The sequence below is a fragment of the Perognathus longimembris genome, chromosome 15, assembly GCF_023159225.1.
Source record: "Perognathus longimembris pacificus isolate PPM17 chromosome 15, ASM2315922v1, whole genome shotgun sequence".
NCBI lineage: Eukaryota > Metazoa > Chordata > Mammalia > Rodentia > Heteromyidae > Perognathus > Perognathus longimembris.
The window spans coordinates 7,818,346-7,845,210 of record NC_063175.1 but is presented as its reverse complement, the minus strand read 5'-3'; the positions used below and the strand labels follow the sequence as shown (position 1 = coordinate 7,845,210).

Sequence of the window (26,865 nt, the reverse complement as noted above, 5' to 3'; positions counted from 1 at the left end):
ATTTTCATTCATTTTGTTTCCTCAGGACAATCTGGCCCAGACCTCTAGCTTGACAAGGTCATACTCAGACCAGCTTTCAAATGGGAAATCTGATTTTTCTGAGTTTTAATGGAAATTCATAGACAAAAAGACTGGAAATATGCATGACCTGAGAAGCCACTGAGTCTGTTCCAAACGCATAGCTATAAAAGAAACTAAAGCCTGCTTCTTTTTGAAAATTGAAAATAGCTTTATTTTAATTGAGTGTTTCATCCTGAATGGCAGTTCTCCTTTTCCTCATTGACTATCTTTCCCCTTTGCTTGTGATTAGAGTCGCAGGATTTAAATAAAAAGAGAGAAACTGAACCTATCCAGGTGATAGCTGCATAATTCTTTGAAGCAAAGGATAGAGACACAAAAGACATTTCCTACGATGGAAGGCAGGCTTTGAAATTATCTCTCTCCAACTCATTAGCATTTTAGAAAAATTAGGTTTCATCATTAAAGAAGCCATCTGCTTATCTGGGAGCTGCCTGGAAACCAGCGCTGGCTCCAGTACCTCTCAGAGGATGTGGACCCAACAGGCAAACCACTTGCTTTGGGTTTCTGGAGCAAAGAGAAAGATCCTGCCACCACCTTCTCCAACCAAAGGAATTCGAACACGAGGGCCTATTCTGTGTCATGGGTAGCAAGGTTCAGGCACATTAAGGAGTAAAGAGGGAATGCATGCCACACTACAAGGTATTTGCAAGTTCTCCTCTCCAAAGCTATATACCAGGAGGAGATTTATGGCTTTGCTTAATTTCAGAAACACCTGACCCCCATATTAAATAGTATGACAGCAGACATATGGGCATGAATCGCAGACATAAATCACAACCACTAGATTGTGTAAGGTGTTGTTGTGAACAGTCTGAACAGGTAAGACTCCTTTCGGGAGAGAACAGAAAAAATGACCTCAAGTTATCTTCAGTCAGATGCAAAACTCTGAAATTGCATTGGTGGCTGGGCTGAGGAGACACTGTACTGTGTGTGGCAGGGTTTGTCTGCCCTGCATGGCAAGGAAAATGCTCAGCATTTCATCCTGCACATGGTATCTGGAATAACACAGAGTCTTTTGAGAAGTATCTGTATTATCCAGGTGTGGTGGCTCCCACTTACTTCTTGGGAGGAAGAGACTGGGAGGATAAAGGTTTGAGGTCAGCTGGGGCAAGTTTTCTAGACCACATAAAACCAATGAAAAGCAGGATGCGGTAGCAGGCACCTGTCAGGCTAGCTATGCAGGAAGTATAAATAGGACTGGGGTCCAATGCAGCCCAGGCATAAATTTGAGACTCTTATTTCAAAAATAGAAAAGTAGGCCAGGAATTGATGACCTGTAATTCTAGTTACTCACGAGGCTGAGATCTTAGGGTCACATTTCAAAGGCAGCCTAGGCAGAAAAATCCACAAGACTCTATCTCGAGATAACCAGCAAAAACAAGCTGGACTGGAGGAATTATCAAGTGATGAGTGGAAAAAAAAACACAAGCAAGAAAGAGTTTAGGGCCCTGAATTGAAGTCCTGTACTATATCATACCAACACACACACACACACACACACACACACACACACACACACACAATACACCCAAACATACACACATATGCACGTGTACACACACATCAAGTTCACAACCATCAAAAAATTAAGCAAAATAAGTGTGCTATTTGAGATGGATACATGTACATACGCACTTTTATTACAGCACAGGAAATTGAACATAGGGCCATGTATATGCTAGGCAATGCTCTATCATGAGATATATCTCTAGTGCCCTGAGTTTGGCTTACATTAAGATGACTAGAGTTGAAAACCTTTTGTTACGTTCCCAATTGCAGGATACTGACTTGAAGCCTCCTCATTATTTCTTTCTTGAAACAACAGAAGAATTATCTCTAAGAATTACTACCATATGGTTAAATATTTCTGAATTCATTCATTAACCAGTTCTTAGAGAAACTAAGGTGTGATGTAAGCTGCCTATAAGGAAGGCCTAGTGCCACTGTCTAGATCTGAGCTGAGAGGTTCATGCACCATTCTTAGATAAGAAAAGTCACACTGAGGAGGAGAATACAATGGAAAACATATTTCTTAACCTCTATTTCTTCTTTCTTGAATAAACACAGCAACAAACAGGGAAACTGGATCTTGCTCTTTCCATTCTAGTGTTCTAGACAATAGACAGTGAATATCCTTGTCTTAGTTTTGTCTCATGGACAAAAGAGAGCATATTGCCTACTCTATGATCATGACAAGAAAATGAGAATCTGAGTCAGGAGCAGATATTGGGTAAGGACTGAATACTGAGGTCAAGAAAAAGTAGACAGAAGCCTTTTCTAAGAGCCTAATGACAACATTTTATATTCTCAGCGATCTACATATATAAAAATGATGTCTTATGAGGCCCTGGGTTCGATTCCCCAGCACCACATATACAGAAAACGGCCAGAAGTGGCGCTGTGGCTCAAGTGGCAGAGTGCTAGCCTTGAGCAAAAAGGAAGCCAGGGACAGTGCTCAGGCCCTGAGTCCAAGGCCCAGGACTGGCCAAAAAAAAAAAAAAAAGGAAAAAAATGATGTCTTTTATTATTGTTTCCAATTATTTCATTAGTAACCCCATGAGCCTAGCAATGTCCAGTTGGCTGGGATATAGGACAAATGTAGCAGTTTTGTCTTTCAGGAGCTGAGTTCCTGGGACAGACAGCAGCAACATAGCAACAAGGGAAGCCACTACTGGCTCTATAAAGTAGTAGATTTCTCTGTTCAAGAGGAGGCAGAATGTAAAGTCAGGATTATAATTTGGATAATGCTTTTCTTCTCATCCACCCCAAGCCTGTTATGTCCTGACAGCGTCTTTTAATGGGACTCTGCTAAACAATAACCTGCTCAACTCTGCAGTGGCCCAGTGCCTTAATTTTTTCAAGGACAATCAGTTGACTTTTATCTCACTTTGCTCACTGGAACCCAGCTCCTAAGGGCTTTAGAAAGTGTGTGGGTGAGCCAACTGCCCTCACTGTCATGGCCTCAGAAATAACTATAAAAAGAGTTGTCATATTTAATAATATCCATCAGCTCATCATTGCTTATACTTAATCTGAAGGAATACTAAACATTAAACACTTAAGGATCTTGAGATGGATAATTCCAGCGATGATCAAAGAAAATACCCTAATTAAAATGGCAATTACAGCCAGGTCTCAAAACAAATACCTAAGAGTTAGACTAAGTCTTGGCCTTTTCTTTGAAAAAGAAAAAGTCATATTCAAGAGAAACTAGATTTCCTTCTAAAAAGTGATAATATCCACTGAGTAGGCTCACCTACTACATTCCTTCACTCCCTCCTTTCTTCTCTCCTTCTTCCCTTTCTTTTTCTCTTTCCCTTTCTCTCTCTCCCCCACTGTTGGCTTTTTTGCTCAAGGCTGGCACTCTACCACTTGAGCCATAGCCACAAAAAAAAAACATTGGCTTTTTGTTGGCTATTTAGATATAAAAGTTTCATGGATTTGTCTCCCTGGGATGGTTCCAAATTCTCATCATCTAATCTCGGCCTTCGGAGTAGCTGGGATTACAAGCATGAGTCACTGGCAGCTGACATATATTATTTTTCTTGATTTTCCTGATGTTTTCTTTCATTTTTGTCTAACTGTTTATATTTTTCCCATTCATCCTTACTATGTTTCTTTATTGATTACATATTGGATTAGAGCACTAGAAGATTATAATTTATATAAATACCGAGAATAGAAACATCTTCATGGAGGAAAATGGAGCCAACTTCCAATTTACTGAGGCTCCAGGTTTGGCTCTGTGAGAAGAGCCCAGTAGGTACTTAAAAGGCACTTTTGCTGAGAAGCACTAACAATTTACTTTGGCGCACAAATTAGCTGAAATTAGGAGAAAAGCCTGTCATGTCTGTTCACATTTTTTTATTTGTCTTTGTCATTCACTTTGTAATCCCCTTGGAATCTAGGAAGGATAGGACTTATTAATGACAGGTTTAAAACAGAAAGATGAAGAAAACTGGCTCCAACGAAAGGATCTTAAAACTGCCTCAAGATAGATCACCTGCCAGGCAACAATGACTTGTTTATCCTATCCCAAATTTCGAGTGATGACGCCTTCTCTAGGACTGTTCTACAATACTCAGCCAGATCACATTTTGACCAAGACTGTATAAAATTGCATAACTCTCTCCCCTTGCTCCTAGTTCTTTTGTCTATTCAAGCCTAAAGCTCCTGCCCATACCAGGAACATGACTGAGTATTTATACTTTACCTCTTCTGTAAATGTGCCTGGGCTACATGTTTCTCTTCCCTTCTTCATTCCTCATTTCTTTATTTGGTATGTTAGGCCAGTGGCAAGATCTGACAGGTATTTGAGCTTGGGGCCTGAAACTATCACTATGGGACCTCCATCTCTCCTGAGGAGGAAATCCGGCTACAGTTACTTAGAAAGCATTTTCTGTCTTTTCCAGTTCTACTCTGTCCCTAGTATAGAATTCAAACCCGCAGCCACTGCCACCTCAATTCAATGTATTGTTTGGCGAGCGGCAGGCACCAGTCCACACAAGAACCTCCAGGAGAAAAAGCAGGGTTTGGGCTCTTCCTCCATTCTTTTAAACCACACAAGGCCGGCACTAATACTTCACACACAAAGCTAGTGAAATGCAAGGCAGCAAAATGAGAATCAAAGCATCTTTCAATCCATTGAGCACCAACTGGCCCTTTCCCCTCGCTCCTATATCCCCCACAAAAGTGCAAGAGTTAATCTGCTTGTTTATTTGAAACCACCTACAGAAGTTAATAGACAGTTATCAACTAATTGAGTTCGTCTGTGGTGCTGTCTTCTCATCCATCTTGCTTATTCAATTCCACTCCCTCCCCCTTCCAGAAGGCTGTGTGTGTCCCTGCAGCTCCAAACAGCCTCTCCCTGCAAGACAGGCCTGCAACAACAGGAAGCTAATAGTTTAACTGTTCCTCTAAATTTGTTTGACAAAACTGACATTTAGAGCATTATGTCACATTGTCAGTAATCTGCAATTTGCCCTGGGGTGGCAGTGGATGCTCGGTTTATTTACCTCTCATAGTTCACAGCATAATTAATATTCTGCTCTGTAACAAAGATTAGAGACTTGACAAACATTGCAATTTAAATTCTCCATTATAGCAAACATTAAAATCAAACATCTTCCACACGCCCCATTGCATAAAGGACATGTGTAGCTGTAATTTAACTTTTTATTTTTTAATACCACAAACTAATTTCTGCTGTCAGTTTAATGAGCCGGAAAACACAAATTTTGCTGCTTTCCATGTGGGCAGAGCATATGAAGCTTGCAGTGAAGAGACGAGCACATCCTTGTCCTTCAAAAACATATTTCAAAGATGTGTCCAGAAAATCCTGATGTGTAATCTCTTAAGTGCACTGTGATGATACGAATTCCCTCCAAAAACCATTTCAAAGGTTAAAAGAAGCACAAAAATAAAGTATTTGAAGAGACACACAAAGGTACTTTAGCATTTTCTGAGGTGTAGATGTGTATTGCTACAAGAAAATATATGAATGTAAGAGGCAACTTAAACCCATGAACTGACTAAAAAGCAGGATAAAAGCTGGGGACCCTGTCCCCCACCTTTGCATCTATGCTCTTTGAGTTGAGCTATTTTCTCCTGTAGTCACCTTGCCATTACCTTGGGCTCTAGAAAGGACAGCATTTACTAATAAGCACCTTGTAACAAAAGGCAAACTGCCCCTTCAGGGCAAGCAATGCCTCCTTTTTTTATCATCTAGTGCAACAGGAAAAACTGCTCTACTACAAACAGCTGAAATCTCAGCAGATCATCTTCTAGGCAACTTGGTCCTGTTCCCTTCTAGTGAGGAAGCTTTCTAGAATCCCTCCAGGGACAAAGACTGAGGTGATGGTCCACCGGATCACACCTGTGACTAGGGATTGTTGTAACTATGCATAGCTTTTTATTTCTCTGTCTCCAGTTCTGTCTATTTAAAGCTAAGGTAAAGGCCCTTGAGGACAGCTGAAGATGTATGGAAGTGTCATCTTCCCATGGCTGCTGTCTAACAAATCTCCTTTCTCTGTCCTCCACTATAGATGGCCTATGGGAGCAAGTGGCCGGACCTGACATGTGAAATTCCTGGAGTCAGCTTGGAATCTAAACACCTGATGTCATAAGAACTAACCACAAACAAAACAACACAAAACCACAGTAGCATAAAATGAGAATCAGGGTGATGTACAAGGTAGCCATTATGACATACTTTAGAGACAGGAAGCCCTTTCCAGGTCACTGAAGGTAGAAGGTGGCTAGCCAGTATAAGAAGTTATCAAAGAAACATCCCCTCTATTCTAATTCAGTTCCACCCAGCTTCATAAATTTTAGGTGACTGATTAAAATTACGGTTATGTAGAATACCTTCAGGCTGCTGAAATGGCTCATTAAACAAGGAAGCTGGCTGGGAATTATCGGTAATGTAATGTAACACACTTGTATACTCTGAATTTGTTTTCTTTAGAAGGAATGTAGGTGGAATATTTGAACATAGGCCCCTTCCCCAGGGGAGCCAGGTGTAGGGAAGATGAGGAGGAAGAAAAGGCCTTGGTCTCCAAGAGGGCCTGGTTCTTCTGCACTTCCTCTTGATAAGCAAAACTCCACTGACTCGTCGACTTCTGCAGAAGACTTCATTAGTCACTGCCAAGTTCAATCTGCTTCAGTTATTTTACATTTGGATCCCAGGAGGAAGTATACTCTGCTGTAATTTGGGGCTAAACCAAAGATAAACTGATTTACTTTAGAAAACGGCAAGCCAGCATGTCCCAGCTCAGACGTGCTTCATGCAACAATGAAGCAAGTGTGTATAAGTATTACTAACCTTGCCACAGTATTAAAGGAAAGATGCATAGGTTTCTCGGTCAGAAAGTTTAAACATGGACTGAGTAAAAAACTGCCCAGAGCTGTTGTTTGGAAGAGGTGAACTTGTCCATTTCCTTCCCTCCAGTGAGTGGGGAAGCAAGGACCTCCTGACAGATCCTCCAGGAAAGAAACGCTGTGCTCCACCTTGGCTGCTTGGCCAGTACTAATGAATACCAATAGTACAGTGGTAAACAGAATTTCAAGTGAAAACACTTGCCCCCCAAAGCCTCTGTTTCTAGAAAAAGCCTATAATTTCTCATAAAGTACCAAGTCATGCACTATGGAAAATATTAAGAAGTGGTGTGTACCCTCAGGGGGAAAAATCAAAATATAGATGGTACTTAAAAAAAAATTGACCATTCAGTAGAAAAAAAACAAACCCAAAAACCAGTAACAGAAAAAAAAAATCGGGAGGGCGGGGGGCATGAGGGACAAGGTAACAAACAGTACAAGAAATGTATCCAATGCACAACGTATGAAACTGTAACCTCTCTGTACATCAGTTTGATAATAAAAATTTGAGAAAAAAAAGAAAAAAATCGAAAAGAAACTAATATTTAGCAGAATGAGTTTTCTTTACATCACCTTATGAACATTAATAACAGAATTTGCATATGTGAGGTATTGCTATTATTATATGTAGATAGTCTATGGATCTAGAAACCAATCACTTCTTATTGGGATTAAAACAGGATACACAATCCCTTTTAATTCAAACTTTGCACATAGATTTCTATCTCTATGGTGTGAAGTTCATGGAGAACTTCAGCTATAGAGGAAATTAATAGCTACGCATTTCTATTGGGAATGAATGAGAAAGATAGAGAGCAAATGTGTGTGTGTGTATGAGGGTGTGTGTGTGAGTGTGTGTGTGTGAGAGAGAAAGAGAGAGAGAGAAGGGGGGAGGGAGGAGAGGGAAAGGAAGAAAGAGAGAGAGCATGAGCCAGAGAAAGCTTCATGATACTAAAGAAGAAATAAGTTTTTACAAACCAACTCAGTAAGAAAGATTGAGATGGGAAGAAAGTATTGTCACAGGGCTGAGCCTTAAGGAAGGACCCTTGGGAGGAGCTTCAGAAGCATCTCAGGCAGAGCCCAGCCAAAAAATCTGGGTTACTGGAGCTGAGTTGGGTGGAAATAAATTAGAGGAACTAAATTAAGGTGACTCCAAGCCTATTTTTTCACTCAAAGCAGCCAACTTATGCTGCGATATATCAAGGGAACCAGATAAGAATTTGAGGTTGAAGAATGAATTAAAACTAGAAAAGAATACCATGGATCTTTAAATCGGAAAGCTCAGTGGCGTACTTCTTGCTTAGCATGCTCACTACCTTGGCTTCAATTTTGTCTTACCAAACCCAAACCGACAGCAGCAGCAGCAGCAACCATCAACAACAGACAAAAATTCCAAACATCACACACACACACACACACACACACACACACACACACACACACACACCTGAAATGCTTTGAAAAAATGTCTAAGATGCCAGACCCATGGGGAAAATGACTCCAGTAGGCCAGGAATCAGGGGAAATGTATTTTAAAAATTAACTTCAAGAAATTTCTAGGTGCAAAACAATAAACAAACATGTTTTCATGAGATTTGGGGAATGGTGGATGTTGAGAAGTCATTTTGCTTTGCACATCTTTTGTTTTTCTCTACAAATCAAAATTATAATAAATAATATTTGTTACTATTATTGTAAACATTTAGCAATGGATAGCTTATGTATGTATGATGAAATGGATACATGAGTATATCACAGGCTAACTTTCCTATTGCTTCTCAGTCTTCAACTTTGAAGAATTATTATCATGGATAATAAGCAATAATTTCATAAATGAAACTACAAACAGCCATTGCATAAATTTCCTAACATGGATTTTCAGAACCCCAATTCTGGAGGTAGGAGAAGTATTTTTAAAGATTATAATTTTACAGTTTATTGCTGGGATTAAAAAGTTGTCATGTGGTATTAGTCAAAGAAAATGAAGCTTGGTCCTGTGGAAAATGGACTTAAATCATTAATAAGAATATTCTCAATTTCATCTAAGAGACACAAACCAAACATTGAAAGTTCAATTAAAGACTGGATTTAAAAGTTCAGAGACTGGGTCACTACATTAATAAAAAAAAAACACACAAAACTATCAGAGGAAGAACCTTACTAAATGACCGACAATGATAACTTAATCCAATCTGCATTTTCTTTTCTATCATGGGTAATACATCTCTATTTCATAAATGAAAATATAAGCAGCCATGTCATACATTTCCAAAGCAAGAGTTCAGAGGCTGCAACCTACATGGACTGCTGGGAAATGGACGCCCTGTGTCTTACAAATATAGACCCAACAGAGGCACATCTTCTCCCATGGGAACACAGAGGTCATCAGTTCACCCAAGGGCCGTGTTTGCCTCCTACACTGCTCCAAGCCTCTGTACAACTTGCACAAAAGTCTTGCTTGCAGAATCCCAGCTCCTGCAGTGGAACTGTGGCTACCAGAAGCACTTACAAATGGGGGCCTGATATTTCCATTGTGGGAGGAGAATGCCAGGCACTTTGGGAGATGTCTTATACTCGCTATGTCAGCCTGAGTTTATAGACGTGAATTAATGAATCCCCATCCCCCAACCTAGACCAGCCAAATTTAATACAAGTTGGGTAACAACTATCTTAAACTTTAGGACTCTGCTATTTAGGATATCTGCCATTCATGAAGTATCAAAAGAATTCGGACAAGGTTTTATTTTAGAATATTCCCCTGGCATAGACAGTACTTTAAAAGAAGGCTTGGGGTGAGGTTTGAACTCAGAACTCAGCCCTTGCTAAGCTAGGCCATGCTTTCAGTCCTGTTTCACCAGCTCATTTTTAGGATAAGATCTTGTTTCTCTTGCTTCTTGATTGGGCATGCACCTGACCATGAGCTGCCCACTTGTCATCACTGGGATCACAGAAAGAAACCACCAGGGGCTGGGGATATAGCCTAGTGGCAAGAGTGCCTGCCTCGGATACACGAGGCCCTAGGTTCGATTCCCCAGCACCACATATACAGAAAACGGCCAGAAGCGGCGCTGTGGCTCAAGTGGCAGAGTGCTAGCCTTGAGCGGGAAGAAGCCAGGGACAGTGCTCAGGCCCTGAGTCCAAGGCCCACGACTGGCCAAAAAAAAAAAAAAAAAAAAAAAAAAGAAAGAAACCACCAGGTCCACTGTCTCTGTCTGGGCTGGCCTGGGACTATGAATTCCCATCTCAGCGCCGCCCCCCCCCCCCCATGTAGCTTGGGATGACAAGCACACACAGCCAGTTCCTAGCTATGGGTTGGGAAGGGGTCTGGAGGACTTTGCTGTCTGGATTGGTCTGGAACTGTGATCTTCCCTTTTGCAGTCTCCCAATTATCTAGGATATTAGGTGTGAGCCATTGACACTTGGTTCAATATCCTCTTGATTAGGGAAATCTATCATATTGGATGAAAGCCTACCCTAATCCTTTCACCTAAACTTGATTAACCACACAAAGAGCCCACTTTTAAATAGTCACATTCAAAGGGATTAGGACTTGAGGATGTTTTTAAAGACACAGATCCATAAAAGATCCAGAAGCTTCATTTCTTTTTTTCCCCCATAGCTTGGAGTTCATTTCAATAAGAATCATCTTATGTGGTCATATGTACCTAGCTATTGAGCTACTATAATCCTCTTCTAGGAATATCCTAGACCTATACTAATTATGACAAATGAGGTAAACAGGCAACCTACTTTTTTTGAGTCTGGCTTACTTTGTTTAATATAACTTTTTTCCTCAAGTCTTTCCATTTCCTTCTGAATGGGACAATGTCATTCTTTCCGATGGAAGCACAGAATTCCATTGTGTATATATACCACATCTTCTTGATCCATTCATCGACTGAGGGCCATGTGGGTTGGTTCCATACCTTAGCTATGGTAAATAATGCTGCAGTGAACATGGTTGTGCTGGTGCTTGTGATCCTTTGGGTAGATGCCCAGAGTAGGATTACTGTGTCATAGGGGAGCTCTATGTTTAGTCTTTTGAGGAACCTCCATACAGCTTTCCAGAGTGGTTGAACAATATCACACTCCCACCAAGAGTGTAAGTAGGGTTCCCTTTTGGCCACATCCTCCCCAGCATCTGTTGATATTAGATTCATGATAATGGCCATTCTAACTGGCATGCGGTGGAATCTCAATATTGTTTTGATTTGCATTTCTTTTATGACCAGAGATGTTGAGTATTTCTTCATGTGTCTACTAGCCATTCTCTCTTTAAGTCTTTAGCCCACTTGGTGGTGGTTTTTTCCTTTGAGGATTTGTTTTCAGGGATTTTTTTTTCTTTTTGAGTTCTAAGCATGTTTCAGATATGAGGTACCTGTCCATTGTATGGCCGTGAAGGTCAGAAGCTTCATTTCATGAGCTGGTCCAGGGATAACTCCACTGTACCCATTTTATTTGTCATGTCTCAATAAACTGCTAGAATAAATAAAAGTTTAGTTTTCCTAAAACCAACTGACTTTTCACTGTACAAAAATCAAAAACACTTAAAGAACAAAGAAAATACAAACTGCATATGCCTACATACATATATGATATGTATATATGTATGTACATAAACAATGTGTGTATCTACATATGTACATAAAAACACTTATGTACATATACACATCTATACTATAATAGGTTTTTTTTTTTAAGTATTGGGTTTGAACTCAGAGCTTTACAGTTGTTGGGCAGATACTCTACAGCTTGATCCACAGTCTGGCTTCAAACCTTCCACAATTTTCCTGCTCAGAGTAATAATTGCTGATACTCTAGCATACTGTTATCCAGGCTTTAACACATATTTATTTAAAATAAAATTTGGATTTTTCTGTATCATTTACTTCCACATGTCACTAAAATCTGTCTGAAAATGTAGGTTTTAACAACTAAAGAAAGTATCCAAAAACTAAGCAATAATAATCAAAACAGCATCATTTATTCATGTCACTATTACTGGAAATTTAGGTAGTGTCTAAATATTTCACTGTCATAAATGATCCTGTGATGATCACCTTTACCTATAAATCTTTACTGCCACTGAAAATTCCCTTAGAAATTGTAGGAGGTATTAATTGCTATGCATATTTAAAAGGGTAGTCTAAGTTGCTTTTCCCCCTAATTTGTACTCCTTTTTTCTTTCAGCAGAAGACACTGAACTCGGACTGGATTTTAAAAGTACTTGTCAATTTGATGAGAAAAGTAAACATTTAAAATTTTCATCTGGTTGCTTATTAATGAAGTTACTGTACTAACTGACAGCATTACCTTTGCTCATTTTTCTCGTAAGATCTTTGTGTTCTATTCATGGATCTGGATGGACTGTACTAAGGATGTCAACTTCAAAAGGGAAGGAAGGGGTGAAGTCCAAAAATAAATGTACTTATTACCTAATTCATGAAATGGTAGCTTCTATATTCACCTTAATAACAAAATTACATTAAAAAAGAATGTCGGCCTCTGCCAATTGCTACTAGGCCACCCTGCCTGCATCTGTTCTTTACTTCCATCACCAACCACAAGAATTATTCTGCCATTTATCCTTCAGGTCTCAGCTCCCTGGCATGCATTTTTTCTTTGGGTCTATGGTATCCTCATTTTTCTTTAAACTCCAAACCAGTATTGTTTCCTCATTCTGTCTACTTCATTAATTATTCTTCAATATGCATAAAATCATATGAGATCCAGGAGCAAAGAGACCATTTCTCACACATTTCAAATCTGCATGGGACCAACCAGTAGTGGCTTGAATCACTGGCTACTGCAAGTATATCCTAATGCCAAAGAAATCGGCACTGTCTCCAAAAAAGGGCTAGTACTGTTTCTTTCAGAAAAATACATTTTTTCTTAGGAGAAAAATGCTATCAAATATAAACAACTCTTAGAGAATAGAAATTCATTATGTATCTAGATGAGATTATTTCAGAATCCATAGTACAAGCTGACATCACGTGCTGAGATGAACAAGTAAGTAATTATATATGAAAGCTAGCAGTGTGCAAAGGGAACTATTTTTGGCAGATAAGATATCCAATGCACATGTGTTATTTGTAGTAAATATGTCAAATTATTTTTCTAATTGAAGCATAACATATCATTCCAAATAGAACTATATATGGATCACAATAATACAGCACATTGCTGTATTTTAAAATGCCAAAATATTGAAAGTTATTAAGTACATAATCAATTAAACACACAATAAAGAAAGCAATGAATCTGGCTCACTTCACTTGGTATAATTTTTTCCAAGTCCTTCCATTTCCTTACAAATGGGGCAATGTCATTCTTTCTGATAGAGGCATAAAATTCCATTGTGTATATGTACCATATTTTCCTGATCCATTTGTCTACCGAGGGGCATCTGGGTTGGTTCCAAATTCTAGATATGACAAATTGTGCTGCAATGTACATTGTTGTGCTGGTGGCTTTAGTGTGTTCTTGTTTGTGGTCTTTTGGGTAGATGCCCAAAAGTGGGGCTGCTGGGTCATAGGGGAGCTCTATGCTTAGCCTTCTGAAGAATCTCCATACTGCTTTCCAGAGTGGCTGAACCAGTTTACATTCCCACCAACAATGAAGTAGGGTTCCCTTTTGGCCACATCCCCTCCAACAATTGTCATTGTTAGTTTTCTTGATATAGGACATTCTTACTGGGCTGAGATGGAATCTCAATGTTGTTTTGATTTGCATTTCTTTTATGGCCAGTGATGTAGAACACTTTTTCATATGTCTCTTGGCCATTCTCATTTCCTCATCAGAGAAGTCTCTTTTTAAGTCTTTAGCCCACTTTTTGAGGGGGCTATTGGTTCTTTGCTGTTTCGTTTTGGAAGAATGTAACAGCTCTATATATCAGTTTGACAATAAAAGTGAAAAAAAAAAAGAAAGCAGAGAAGCAAATCCAAAGTACTTAGTGCAATTTATTCTTAGTAATGATAGCCAAATGTAGGCTTAACACATCTAAAAATAAAATTACATGAACATAACCTAAGGCTTGCAGGGGAAATTAAATGGTTAAAATCACCGTTCTTTCCATGGACAAAAACAGCATTTATCACAGTGACAGCTGACTGTTGCTTTGCATAGAAGTGAACAGTTCATAAGATGTTCTACTAAGTAAATGGTTTAGTTATTTATTTCAGATCTAAATCTTAGGTCACATTCTTTATTGGGAATAGGGAGATAGTGGTCACATTGGTCTTAAGACTGAAATGGCTATGTAATTGTTAAGCCAAATGGAAAACCTTAAATCACAGAGCCACTGGATATTCTGTCAAATAGTGTAAGTAATACATTACAAAACAAATATAACTTGGTGGAACTGTTTCAAGTGGCAGAGTGCCTGCTTTCAGTGAAAAAGCTAAGGGATATTGCTCAGGCATTGCATTCAAGTCCCTGTATTGGCACAGGGTGGGGGGGGAGAGACAGAAAGAGAGAGAGAGAGACAGACAGACAGACAGAGAGAGATAGAGACAGAGACACAGAGAAAGACAGAGACATAGAGAAAAAGACAGAGAGGGGGGAGAGACAGAAAGAGAGAGAGACAGACAGACAGACAGAGAGAGATAGAGACAGAGACACAGAGAAAGACAGAGACATAGAGAAAGAGACAGTCAGAGAGAGAGAAAGGAAGGAAAGGGGGAGGGAGGGAGGGAAGGAGGGAGGGAGGGAGGGAGGGAGAGAGGAAGGAAGGAGAAAGAAAAGAATTCTAAGTTTCCAGTAGCCACTTAAACAACAAAGTGTTAGCTCAGGTTTGCAAATGCACATGAAACAAACAGCACATGGCATATGCTTATAACCTGAACTCTTTCCATTTTCTGATCAGAAGAACCACAAGTACTGAACTCTAGAGAAAAAAACACAAGGATGTAAATCATAAAGAACATCTGTTTAATGTTGAGGAGTATGAATTCTTTTTTTGTCATTACCATATAAAAATTATTTAGGAAGAAGAGCTCTGGATACAGTAATTTTCTGTATCAAGCCCAAATGCAGTTTAAGACAATTCTACAATGGAGGAGAGAGGCGAGGAAGATGCCGGAGGAGCAATAGTACCTTAGCTGAGCTCCCTCCAACAGTGCAGTTTTCCCACCCCAGAGAAACTTTTACCGCTAGATAGATAGCTCAAATAAGTTCTAATAGTACAGGGATTTCGGCCAGGAAGGAAAAATCAACATAGCTGGTCTGAAAACACAGATTCAAGCCCTGGGCGGAGTCCCAACGCCACGCCAGTGCAGGCGCCAGCACCACACCGCGCACCCTGTGCAGCTAATGGAGACCAGGGAGAAATTCTCCAGACGGCAGCGAACATACAGATAGCAGGCTGAGCACGGACAGGCTGAAATGGCAAAGACGGCATGAGTACTCCCACCAAAGACATTCTCACTCGCACCCACAAACAGCCCCTTCCCCAACCGCCAGAGCAAAGCGCCATCTTTGACACTGGCAAAGGGTCAAACCAGATGGGAGCTAAAGCCTGCCTGGGGAAAGCGAGGGCAAAGCGGCCATCTTTGAGAAGGGCAAGAGGGACCAATTAGTGAAAGCCAGCTCCACCCAGGAGAACACCCCCTGCCCAGGTGGGAGGCGTGTCCTGGGCCTTGGCCAGGCTAGAGGTGCCCGTCCTGCCAGCCGGAATTCCTAAATTAAAAAGCGAAAGCAGCGAGCAGCTATTGGTGGGATGGAACTGCCAAATGGGAGAACAAACCTCCCGAGACAGATAAACGGTTCCATTTAGAAGCCCATTTCCCAGCTCGAAACAGAGCTGAATTCCATACCCAGCTCTGCCCAGAAGGCTGCCCCGCCCAGGAGGATGGAACCGCACCAAGGCAAGTGACTCAGCCTGGTAAAACAGGCCACAATCATCCTGCCCTACTGAGTCCACAGCCTATTCAAAGCCAGGCGATCCAGAGAATGCTAGCGTCCCCACCTACAGAGGATGCCCAAGGCCTACCTACAAGCTGTGGGATAAACAGAGACCCAGGATTGCACCAACAGGGGAGGAGTGTCAGTAGAGATCCACCCCTGCAAACTGAAGGCACGTCAAACCAGCCAAGTGGCAGAATAGACTGCAGATCATCACCAGGAAACCAGAGACTGTAGAAAGCCCACCCAAACAAGGAAGTCTTATTTTTTGTTTTGTTTTGTCTCTAAAGTTTTTTAAGCTTTCATTTTTATTTTTATATTTTCTCTTATATTTTCATTTCTGAAACATAATTGGTTTGTTTTTGTTTCCCACTTTCACCTGTTGGTTCTATCACTTTTTTTGTTTTTTTTGTGGTCGTTGTTGTAGTTGACCATTTTTTTCTTTTTTCTTTCTCTGTTCTTTTTTGTATTTCCTTTTTATTACTCTTTTTTAAATAACTTTTCTCAGTTATGTACATCTGTGTTCCAGTATTCTCTCTTTAGTTCTCTCTATGTATTCTCTTTCTTTAAAAATTACTTTCCTATGAATAACATCTCCACTCTTATGGCTAACTCTCCACTGTCTATCATTTTAACCTTGTTGTTTCTACCGAATCTACTCTCCTCCACATTTCCATGTCACTGAAACTGAACCAAAATCATCACCCCCCCATACATTTTACTCTAGTTTCTTTATTACCTCTAACTTACCCTCCTGACTTACTACTAGGTCCTCCAGATCCCACTGACACCTGGTTATTGGATAGAGGGTATCCCCGCTTAATTCGAGTGAAACAAAGGGGTTCATAGAGAAAACCAGTCCAAAAGGAACTTAATATAAGAACAAGAATTGCTCATAGGGTTGTAACAGTAAATAAGTAACTACTGAATACAGGGCTCAGGATTGGTTGTTATATTGAAATTGTATTCTTTAGGAACACCAACCCTAATTTTATACACAGGTATAAAAGGTATGTGTATTTAATTGTGAACTTCTAAGATGTACACAACAGTGCTTGGTAAGGGCTGCTTTGGGTCTTAAACAGTGCTCACAGGTGCTGGTAGACTGGCATCCCCAACCCAAATGGGCAGAAGGAACACAAGAAAGATGGCAAACAATGAAGTCTTATCCCCCACTCAAAACAAGCAGGAAGCAGAGAAGGCAATCAAAGACTTAGAAGAGAACCCTCAAAATGCTCTACAAAGTCTACTGATAAACATGATAAATGAAAAGTTTGAGTCTCTTCAGTCAATTATTCTAGAGCGTGAGGAGGCAAAGCAAAAATTAATGGAGAATTTCATGGCATCCACAAATAGAAAGATAAATGAACTTCAAGAGTCAAATGAAAAGATAGCTACTCAGCTTAAAGATTTGAGAGACAACACTCAAAACCAAATTAATGAAGTTAATGAAGTAAAGAAGTCCATACAGGACCTAAGAAATGACATGGAAATTATCAGGAAAGACCAGACAGAAGGAAAAGAGATTCGAAATCAAGTAGCTAGCCTACAGTCCCGACTAACTGAAGCAGAGGATCGCATCTCAGGAGCTGAAGATTCCCTAGAATCTATGGAGAAAGATAAAAAATCAATACAAGTCCAGTCCAATCAACAAAACAGATCACTACAGGAGATTCAAGACACAATCAGGAAGCCCAATTTCAGAATAATAGGTATTGAGGAAAACTTGGAGAAAAAAGTTAATGGGATAGGCAACCTATTTAACAGAATATTAGCTGAGAACTTCCCAAATATCCAGAAGGAAAGGCCTATACAGATACAAGAAGCATTTAGAACCCCAAACCGGACAGACCAGAATAGGACATCCCACCGACACATAGTGATCAAAACAGGATCACTAGAGTCCAAGGAAAAAATACTCAAAGCTGTTAGGGAGAAGAAAACAATCACATATAAAGGAAAAGCAATCAGAATTACCACAGACTTCTCAGCAGAGACCATGAAAGCAAGGAGAGCCTGGAATGAGGTATACCAAACAGTAAATAAAAATAACTACCAACCAAGAATTCTATACCCAGCCAAACTCTCATTCATAGCCGAAGGTCAAATAAAAGTCTTCCATAGTAAGGAAAAACTGAAACAATATATCTCCAGCAAACCAGCTTTGCAAAAAATCCTTAAAGATGTACTATACAGGGAAAATAATCAAAAGCCCAAAACAGACAGAGAAATGAACCCTAAATAGTAAATATCAGATCAAGAAATGGGAAGACACAGCTTTTAACAAGATAGTGACAATGAAAGGAACAAACGATCATCTCTCAATCCTAACTCTCAACATTAATGGTCTTAATTCTCCAATCAAATGACATAGGCTCATAAGCTGGATCAAAAATCAAGATCCATCTTTCTGCTGCCTCCAAGAGACACATCTATCCAGCAAAAGTAAACATCTTCTAAAAGTGAAAGGCTGGAATCAAATCTATCAAGCAAATGGCCCCAATAAGCAAGCTGGAGTTGCAATCCTAGTATCTGACAAAATTGACTTCAAATTAAAAAAGGTAAGAAGAGACAAAGAAGGTTACTACATACTAGTAAAGGGATCTCTCCTACAGGAAGATATAACCATTCTAAATATCTACATCCCAAATGCAGGCGCACCCAACTTCGTCAAACAAACACTACTGACTCTAAAAACACTCATAGACCCAAACACATTGATAGTTGGGGACTTTAACACTCCACTATCACTTCTGGACAGATCAACATGCCAAAAACTGAACAAAGAAACCACAGAACTAAACAATTGCATAAACCAACTAGACTTAACCAACATCTACAGAATATTCCAGCAACAACAGAATACACATTCTTCTCCGCAGCACATGGAACATTCTCCAAAATAGATCACATCTTAGGACACAAAGAAAATCTGTACAAATTCAGAAGTATCAAAACCATTCCCTGCATACTCTCAGACCACAATGGAATAAAATTAGAGCTCAACTCAAACAGACACCACAGAAAATCCCACAATTCATGAGACTAAATAACACACTGCTGAACGATCAGTGGGTCATTGAAGAAATTAAAAAAGAAATTCAAATCTTTATGGAATTCAACCAAGATGAAGACACAAAGCACCAGCTCCTTTGGGACACAGCAAAGGCAGTACTCAGGAAAATTTATATCTCTGAGTACATACACCAACAAACTGGAGAAACAGCAACTCAATAATTTAAGGAAGCACCTTAATCTCCTCGAAAGAGAACAACAAGCCAAACCCCAAGTCAATAGACGGAAGCAAATAATTAAAATCAAATCAGAATTAAATCAATTAGAGATGAAAAAAACTATCGAAAGAATCAACAAAACAAAGAGTTGGTTCTTTGAAAAAATCAACAAGATAGACAGACCCATGGCAAACCTTACAAAAAAATTAAGGCAGCTCACTCAAATAAATAAGATAAGAGATGAAACAGGTAATATCACCGCAGAAATAACCAAAATTCAGAAAATAATAAGGGACTATTTTGCAAACCTTTATGCCAACAAATTTGAGAACTTGGAAGAAATGGATGATTTCCTAGAAAAAATTCATATCCCCAAACTCAACCATGAAGACTTAAACCTTCTAAACAGACCCATATCTAGTATTGAAATAGAAATGGCAATAAATGATCTCCCATCCAAGAAAAGCCCAGGTCCAGACGGATTCACTGCAGAATTCTACAAGGCCTTCAAAACAGAACTCACACCAATATTTCTCAAACTCTTCAATGAAATTGAAAGAGTACGTTTACTACCAGACACATTCTATGAAGCCAGCATAACCCTCATCCCAAAACCAGGCAGGGACTCATCACGGAAAGAAGACTATAGACCGATTTCCCTGATGAACATAGACGCAAAAATTCTCAACAAAATTCTGGCCAATCGACTTCAACATTTCATCAAAAAAATTATACACAACGATCAAACTGGATTCATCCCAGGGATGAAAAGTTGGTTTAATATACACAAGTCAATTAATGTAATCCACCACATCAACCGAAGCAAGATAAAGAACCACATGGTTTTATCTCTGGATGCAGAAAAAGCGTTTGACAAAATCCAGCACCCATTTATGCGAAAAGCCCTGGAAAAACTGGGATTCCAGGGAACATTCTTGAATATAATCAAGGCAGTTTATGACAAACCAACAGCAACTATAACTCTAAATGGTGAAAAATTAAAGCCATTCCCTTTAAAATCAGAAACAAGGCAGGGATGTCCACTCTCTCCCCTGCTCTTTAATATAGTACTATGATTCCTAGCCAGAGCAATTAGGCAAGAAGAAAATATAAAGGGGATCCAAATAGGAAAAGATGAAGTTAAACTTTCTCTCTTTGCAGATGACATGATCCTATACCTAAAGAATCCCATAGACTCTACCCCCAAGCTACTAGAGCTGATCCAAAACTTTGGCAAAGTTGCAGGATATAAAATAAACCCTCAAAAAGCAACGGCCTTTCTCTATGCTAACGACCCGAAGACCGAGGTGGAAATCAGGAAAGCAACTCCTTTTGCAATAGCCCCCCAAAACATAAAATACCTAGGAATAACCTTAACCAAAGAAGTGAAAGACCTCTTTGATGAGAGCTTTAAAAGCTTGAAAAATGAAACTAAGTCAGAACTAAGGAAATGGAAAAACCTCCCATTCTCCTGGATTGGGAGGATTAATATAATCAAAATGGCAATATTGCCAAAGGCTATCTACAAATTCAATGCAATACCCATTAATATCCCAACACCATTTTTTAATGAAATAGAGGAAGCAATCCAGAAATTCATATGGAACAATAAAAGACCTAGAATAGCAAAAACAATCCTAAGCAGAAAGAACAGTGCTGGAGGAATTACAATACCCAACTTCAAGCTGTATTATAAAGCTATAGTAATAAAAACAGCCTGGTATTGGCACCGGAATAGACCTGAAGACCAATGGATCAGAATTGAAGACCCAGAAATGAACCCACAGAACTACGCCTACATAATCTTTGATAAAGGGGCTAAAACAATAGCTTGGAAGAAAGATAGCCTCTTTAACACATGGTGCTGGCAAAGCTGGTTCAACACATGCAACAAACTAAAACTAGATCCTTATATATCACCTTGCACCAAAGTCAATTCCAAATGGATTAAAGACCTCGAAATCAAAACAGATACCCTGAAAACACTAAAGGAAGGAGTAGGAGAAACACTTGGGCTCCTTGGCACAGGACAGAACTTCCTTAACAAAGACCCAGAAAGGATACAAATCAAAGAAAGGATGGCCAAATGGGACTGCATCAAACTGGAGAGCTTCTGCACGGCAAAGGACATAGCTCTCAAGATAAACAGAAAGCCCACAGACTGGGAGAAGATCTTTACCGGCCATTCGACAGACAAAGGCCTCATCTCTAAAATATATGCATAACTAAAAAAATTACCTTCTTCCAAAACAAAACCGCAAAGAACCAATAGCCCCCTCATCAAGTGGGCTAAAGACTTACAAAGAGACTTCTCTGATGAGGAAATGAGAATGGCCAAGAGACATTTGAAAAAGTGCTCTACATCACTGGCCATAAAAGAAATGCAAATCAAAACAACATTGAGATTCCATCTCACCCCGGTAAGAATGTCATATATCAAGAAAACTAACAATAACAATTTTTGGAGGGGATGTGGCCAAAAGGGAACCCTATTTCATTGTTGGTGGGAACGTAAACTGGTTCAGCCACTCTGGAAAGCAGTATGGAGATTCCTCAGAAGGCTAAATATAGAACTCCCCTATGACCCAGCAGCCCCACTTTTGGGTATCTATCCAAAAGACCACAAACAAATTCACATTAAAGCCACCAGCACAACAATGTTCATCACAGCGCAATTTGTCATATCTAGAATTTGGAACCAACCCAGATGCCCCTCAGTAGACGATTGGATCAGGAAAATGTGGTACATATACACAATGGAATTTTATGCCTCTATCAGAAAGAATGACATTGCCCCATTTGTAAGGAAATGGAAGGACTTGGAAAAAATTATACTAAGTGAAGTGAGCCAGACCCAAAGAAACATGGACTCTATGGTTTCCCTTATTGGGAGTAATTAGTACAGGTTTAGGCAAGTTACAGCAGAGGATCACAAGAGCCCAATAGCTATACCCTTATGAACACATAAGATGATGCTAAGTGAAATGAAATCCATGTTATAGAAACGACTGTTATATCACAGTTGTAATTACTTTCAAAGTACCATGTGCCTCTGTAGCATCTATTATAGATGATGGTCTTGTATCACCTTCCTGTGGTTGTACCTACACTATCTCTGTAATCTTATCTGAGTATATTGGAAATCATGTATACTGGTATTAGAACTAGGAAATTGAAAGGGAATACCAAAATTGAGAGACTCAGGGTAAAAAAAGAAAAACAACTACAAAAGCAATACTTGCAAAACTGTTTGGTCTAAGAGAATGGAACACCTCATGGGGGAAAAAAGAAAGGGGGTGGGGGGAGGGGGGTATGAGGGACGAGGTAACAAACAGTACAAGTAATGTATCCAATGCCTAATGTATGAAACTGTAACCTCTCTGTACATCAGGTTGATAATAAAAATTTAGAAAAAAAAAAGACAATTCTACAATGGAACAAAATAGAGGAAAATGGCCCTGCCAGTGGGCTCCCTCCTCCACCGCTCCATTGTGTCCTGGTAAAGTGCTCCTTATGTTGGTAGCTGCCAGGCCATGGGCCATTCCCTCCATCTCCCCCCAGTGTTCTTCAAAGCTCTCTGACTGACATCAAGGTACAGTCTTCCTTATTTCTCCTCTTTTTTCCTATTTTATCCCTGTCTGTGTATTTTCTAAGACTGCTTTCAAAACTAATCTTTCTTCTATTTGTATTTCAATAAGAAACCCAACTGAAGTCTTTCACTAAACAATTAGAGGGATTTTACAAAAGAAAACAGGGCCTATTTTACTTCAAAAAATATCAAGACTCAATTCACCTCCCCACATAATTCAACACGCACACAATGAACAGGATGGAATGCATGCCAAAGTGTGGCAGGTGATGACAAAGAAATAACAAGTGTCCCATCTGAGAAGTGGCAGGCTGGGCTACAGATTACACTGCAAGATGGAAGATGTACAAGAAAACAACTCCCTATCTTCTACCCTACTCCTCTAAGCAGCACTAAGCAATCTTTTCTAGACCCTTCCGTATCAAATGAATTCAATTATTTGGGTCCAGTTTTCCAAGAAACAACAGAGAATAAAGCCTGGTACAGTCAGGACATGGTTTAGTTTAATTTTTCCTCTCTCTCTCTCTCTCTCTCTTTCTCTCTCTTTTTGCCAGTCCTGGGTCTTGGACTCAGGGCCTGAGCACTGTCCCTGGCTTGTTTTTGCTCAAGGCTAGCACTCTGCCACTTGAGCCACAGCACCACTTCTGGCCGTTTTCTATATATGTAGTGCAGGGGAATTGAACCCTGAGCTTCATGTATACGAGGCAAGCACTCTTGCCACTAGGCCATATTCCCAGCCTGGTTTAGTTTAATTCTGCACAGAGAGAACATGAGCCTCGGGAAGATGCTGGGGTTGATGGGATGGATTCTGCAGCTCTCCCTCCCAGGGAAGGGCTAGGGAGCCATGCCCCTTCTTGCTGTTCACCCACAAAGTACAAGAAAAATCGTACAGTAGGAAAGGAATTTATCAGTGCAAAATTTTATTTAGAAAGTTACCTCTTATTCAGATGAAATAATGACAAGAATAAATCCTGGTCACCTATTTCTCTACTTTTGAACATGTGCAAACATGCGTGCATGGGTAGCAATGCTGAGAATATGATGTCATTTGATTTTGTTGTCTGAACACCACAGTGTGCCCTTAGACACACTAGTCTGCTACAGGCCAGTCACCTCACCAGCCTCTTGATGTGATCAAGGAAGGCAATGAACACCAGACAGAGGTGCTGCTAAAAGCAGCATGTAGCATTCCACTTTAGAGTCAACATTTTGTGTCTTTTGGTAGGGCAGGTGTTTGAACGTGGTGCCTTGTGCTTGCTAGCTAGGTGCACTAACCACTTGAGCCATACCTGTAGCACATTTTGCTTTAGGTATGTCTTGAAATTACTCTTGTGTTTGTGCCAGGTTGGCCCGGACTGTGATCCCATTTATTTACACATTCTGCAGAAGAATGACCAGTTTTTACTGACTGAGATGAAGTCTGCTGGCCTTAAACAACAATCATCCTGTTTTCCCCCTCCTGAATAGCTAGGATTATAGGCACGAACCACTATGCTCAGGCTTTTGGGTGAACCAATACAATAGCAAAACTCACTAGACACTATGTTGGAAATGAACTTGACAGCTTGAGGCGGGGGGTGGAAGGGAGTAAAGCGGAAAGGAAAGGAGAGAAAACAACGAGGGAGAGCGCAATCCTGTTAGAAAAGAAATGTTCTCATTACCTTACTTATATAACTGCAAATCCTGTTTTGTACATCACTTTTACAATAAAATAAAAAATTTTAAAAAGAAATAGGAATAGTATTCTCAGGTAATGATAAAATTCACAGTATAGTAAACCTCAGTAATGCAACTGTTCATCACTGTCAGGTAATATATAGTGTAAATAACCATGTACACTGCACTTCTGTGTGGCTGCCAGTCCAGCAGGCTTGTTACACAGCATGGCCGCAGATGCACAAGGAAAGTCCTGCACTGGCGATGTCAAAATGGCTGCAATAGCACTGGGTGGCAGAGATTCTTCAGCACCATTATCATCTTATGGGGGCACTTTCTGATGGGGTCCATTGTTGTTAAACCCCATGGGATCCATGGCAGTGTGTTGACTTACCAACACTTTCTGTGCCTGGCATCTGAAACATTAAGAATTTCCCCCTAATCCTTTAGTATGTATTGTCCAAGAATAAAACTTTCTCCCATATAATGATAGCATTATTAATCTCAAGATACATAACACTGATGCAAAACTAATATACACACACATACAAAATCTTCCAAATTGTCTTATAATATCATTGCTATACACACAGGCACATGCATACACACACCACACACACACTGAAGAATTAGACGAGGAACACTCATTTTATTGCAGTGTTTCATTGATCTCTTTCATCTGTAAAGTCTTCATTTTCTGCTTTCATGTCATTAACTGTTTATAAGAATATAGCCAGTTGTTACACAAGAGCGTTCTGAAAGTCCTGTTATTGTTGTTTTGCCTAAGAGGTATGACCAAAAATTCACTCTTTAGTAGTCTGAGATATGCTTCTTTGACTTACGCGTTTGAAGAACAAAGGCTTTCCAGCACCTGTTAATGTATGCTAGCAGTTACCTCATACTGAATTCAAAGCCTAAGAATGATGTTAACTGAAGAAGAGATGTACCCCAGAATTGAGTGGATGGGAATATACTCCTGCACTGCCCAACAATAATGCCAACTAGCAGTCATCAGCTTAATTCACACACAGAGCATGCATCTTACATGCCTGCAAACGAGAAAATTCTTACAACTATTTGTGAGTCTGAAGCTGTTTAATGAGGGAAAGTTGGTGAAGGCTGGCCAGTGGGACTGCAGCAGTGAAGACCTGTACTATCTGAACTTGCTCTGCCTGGATTGCTGCCTATACTGTGGTCCTTTCAGTTCCTCCACACAGGGGCTCTAACTGGAGAAAGGCAGTTTTTAGGGACCCAGCAAAAGCACAGTGATGAGGCCTGTAGGCCAGTCATTTATTTAAGTGGATAGCCATAAGGTTTCTTTTGGGATATGATTAGTGATATCTATCACTTGGTGCTAAGTAATACATGATTTAACAACTGGTATGTTTTTTGTTTTTTTTATGTGTTGTTTGGAATCAGGTATGTTTCTTTTTCAGGAAACTGAGGTACAGTGCTATTTCTCCTCTTTCGAATATTATTCAGTGATACTGTAGCAATAAAGCCTGAGAGAATCATAGGTAAGAGAACTTCATAAAGAGAAGGAACAAAACACACTCTGATTATCTCTGCATTTGGCAAATGCACAAACAATCAATCACTGCTCCCTCACCAGGGAGAATTTATAGAATTTATTTGGGCTCATTGTTTCCCTGTAGGACAGTTGAAAATGAAATACTTTCACTTCAATGAATTTTGCTCCAGTGATGTATTACTTAAGTAAATAATTAATGAGTCTTTCTGAGCCACTAAGCTGCAGGGGAAAGCAGAAACCACCATGCTTATTTTCCTTGAGGGAATCCGGAGCCCTACGATCTTCTGTTATAGAACCACACTGACCTTGGCTTTACCCTTGCTCAGGGGTTTCCTTGGCCTACCAGGCAGGAATCATGCTGACAGATGCAAGAAGAACCCTGCCTTTTGGATTGTTCTTCCTGGGAGAATTCTCTCCTATCCAAGACAGGTGATGACTAAGACAGGTGTGACTTAGAGCCCAGGCTCCAGTGTCAGCGTCCAGTGTCTAGTCTGGTTCTGAATCTCTATAACTACACTCCTAGGATCTCAGTCATGTGACTTACACCCTCTGCATTTTATTTTCATCTTCTATAAACCAAGGACAATATAGGCATTTCTTAGAACATAATAGCTATTCTTTTCCAAAATACTTGGGACCAGAACTGTTTCTTGTCTTTAAAAAGATTTTTTTTGGAATATGTTTATACAAATTATAACTTTCTTGGGAACAGGGCCCATGTCTAGACACTACATTCATTTCTTTTCATATGTACTTGACACAGAAAGCCTGAGGGTAACCTTAATAAAAAAATAAAATAAGATGATAAATTCACAGTGTGGAATTTTCTTGCTTGGTGTTGGAATTCCAACAGTTTCAGGTTTGGGAGTATTTTAGACTTAGGATCTATGGATGAGCTGTGTTCAGTCTGTAATTTCTCCTTTACTACGTTGGGGTGAGGATCAAATTCTTTAGGACATGTAATAGCACACACAGACCAGGATAATGTCAGTCCTC

At 39.8% G+C, this 26,865-nt stretch overlaps 1 protein-coding gene and 1 long non-coding RNA gene across 9 annotated transcripts in view; both read right to left on the bottom strand.

Annotated features, from left to right (window-relative positions):
• Nucleotides 1–26,865, bottom strand: part of Ptprm (protein tyrosine phosphatase receptor type M) — a 767,348-nt gene that overhangs the window by 177,458 nt on the left and 563,025 nt on the right. The gene's annotated exons all lie outside the window — the stretch shown is intronic.
• On the bottom strand, nucleotides 14,922–23,167 carry LOC125363863. Its single transcript, XR_007213367.1, has 3 exons — nucleotides 22,525–23,167; nucleotides 22,182–22,185; nucleotides 14,922–15,005 (listed from the first exon to the last, which is right to left on the bottom strand). It is a non-coding gene; the product is annotated as an uncharacterized LOC125363863 (long non-coding RNA).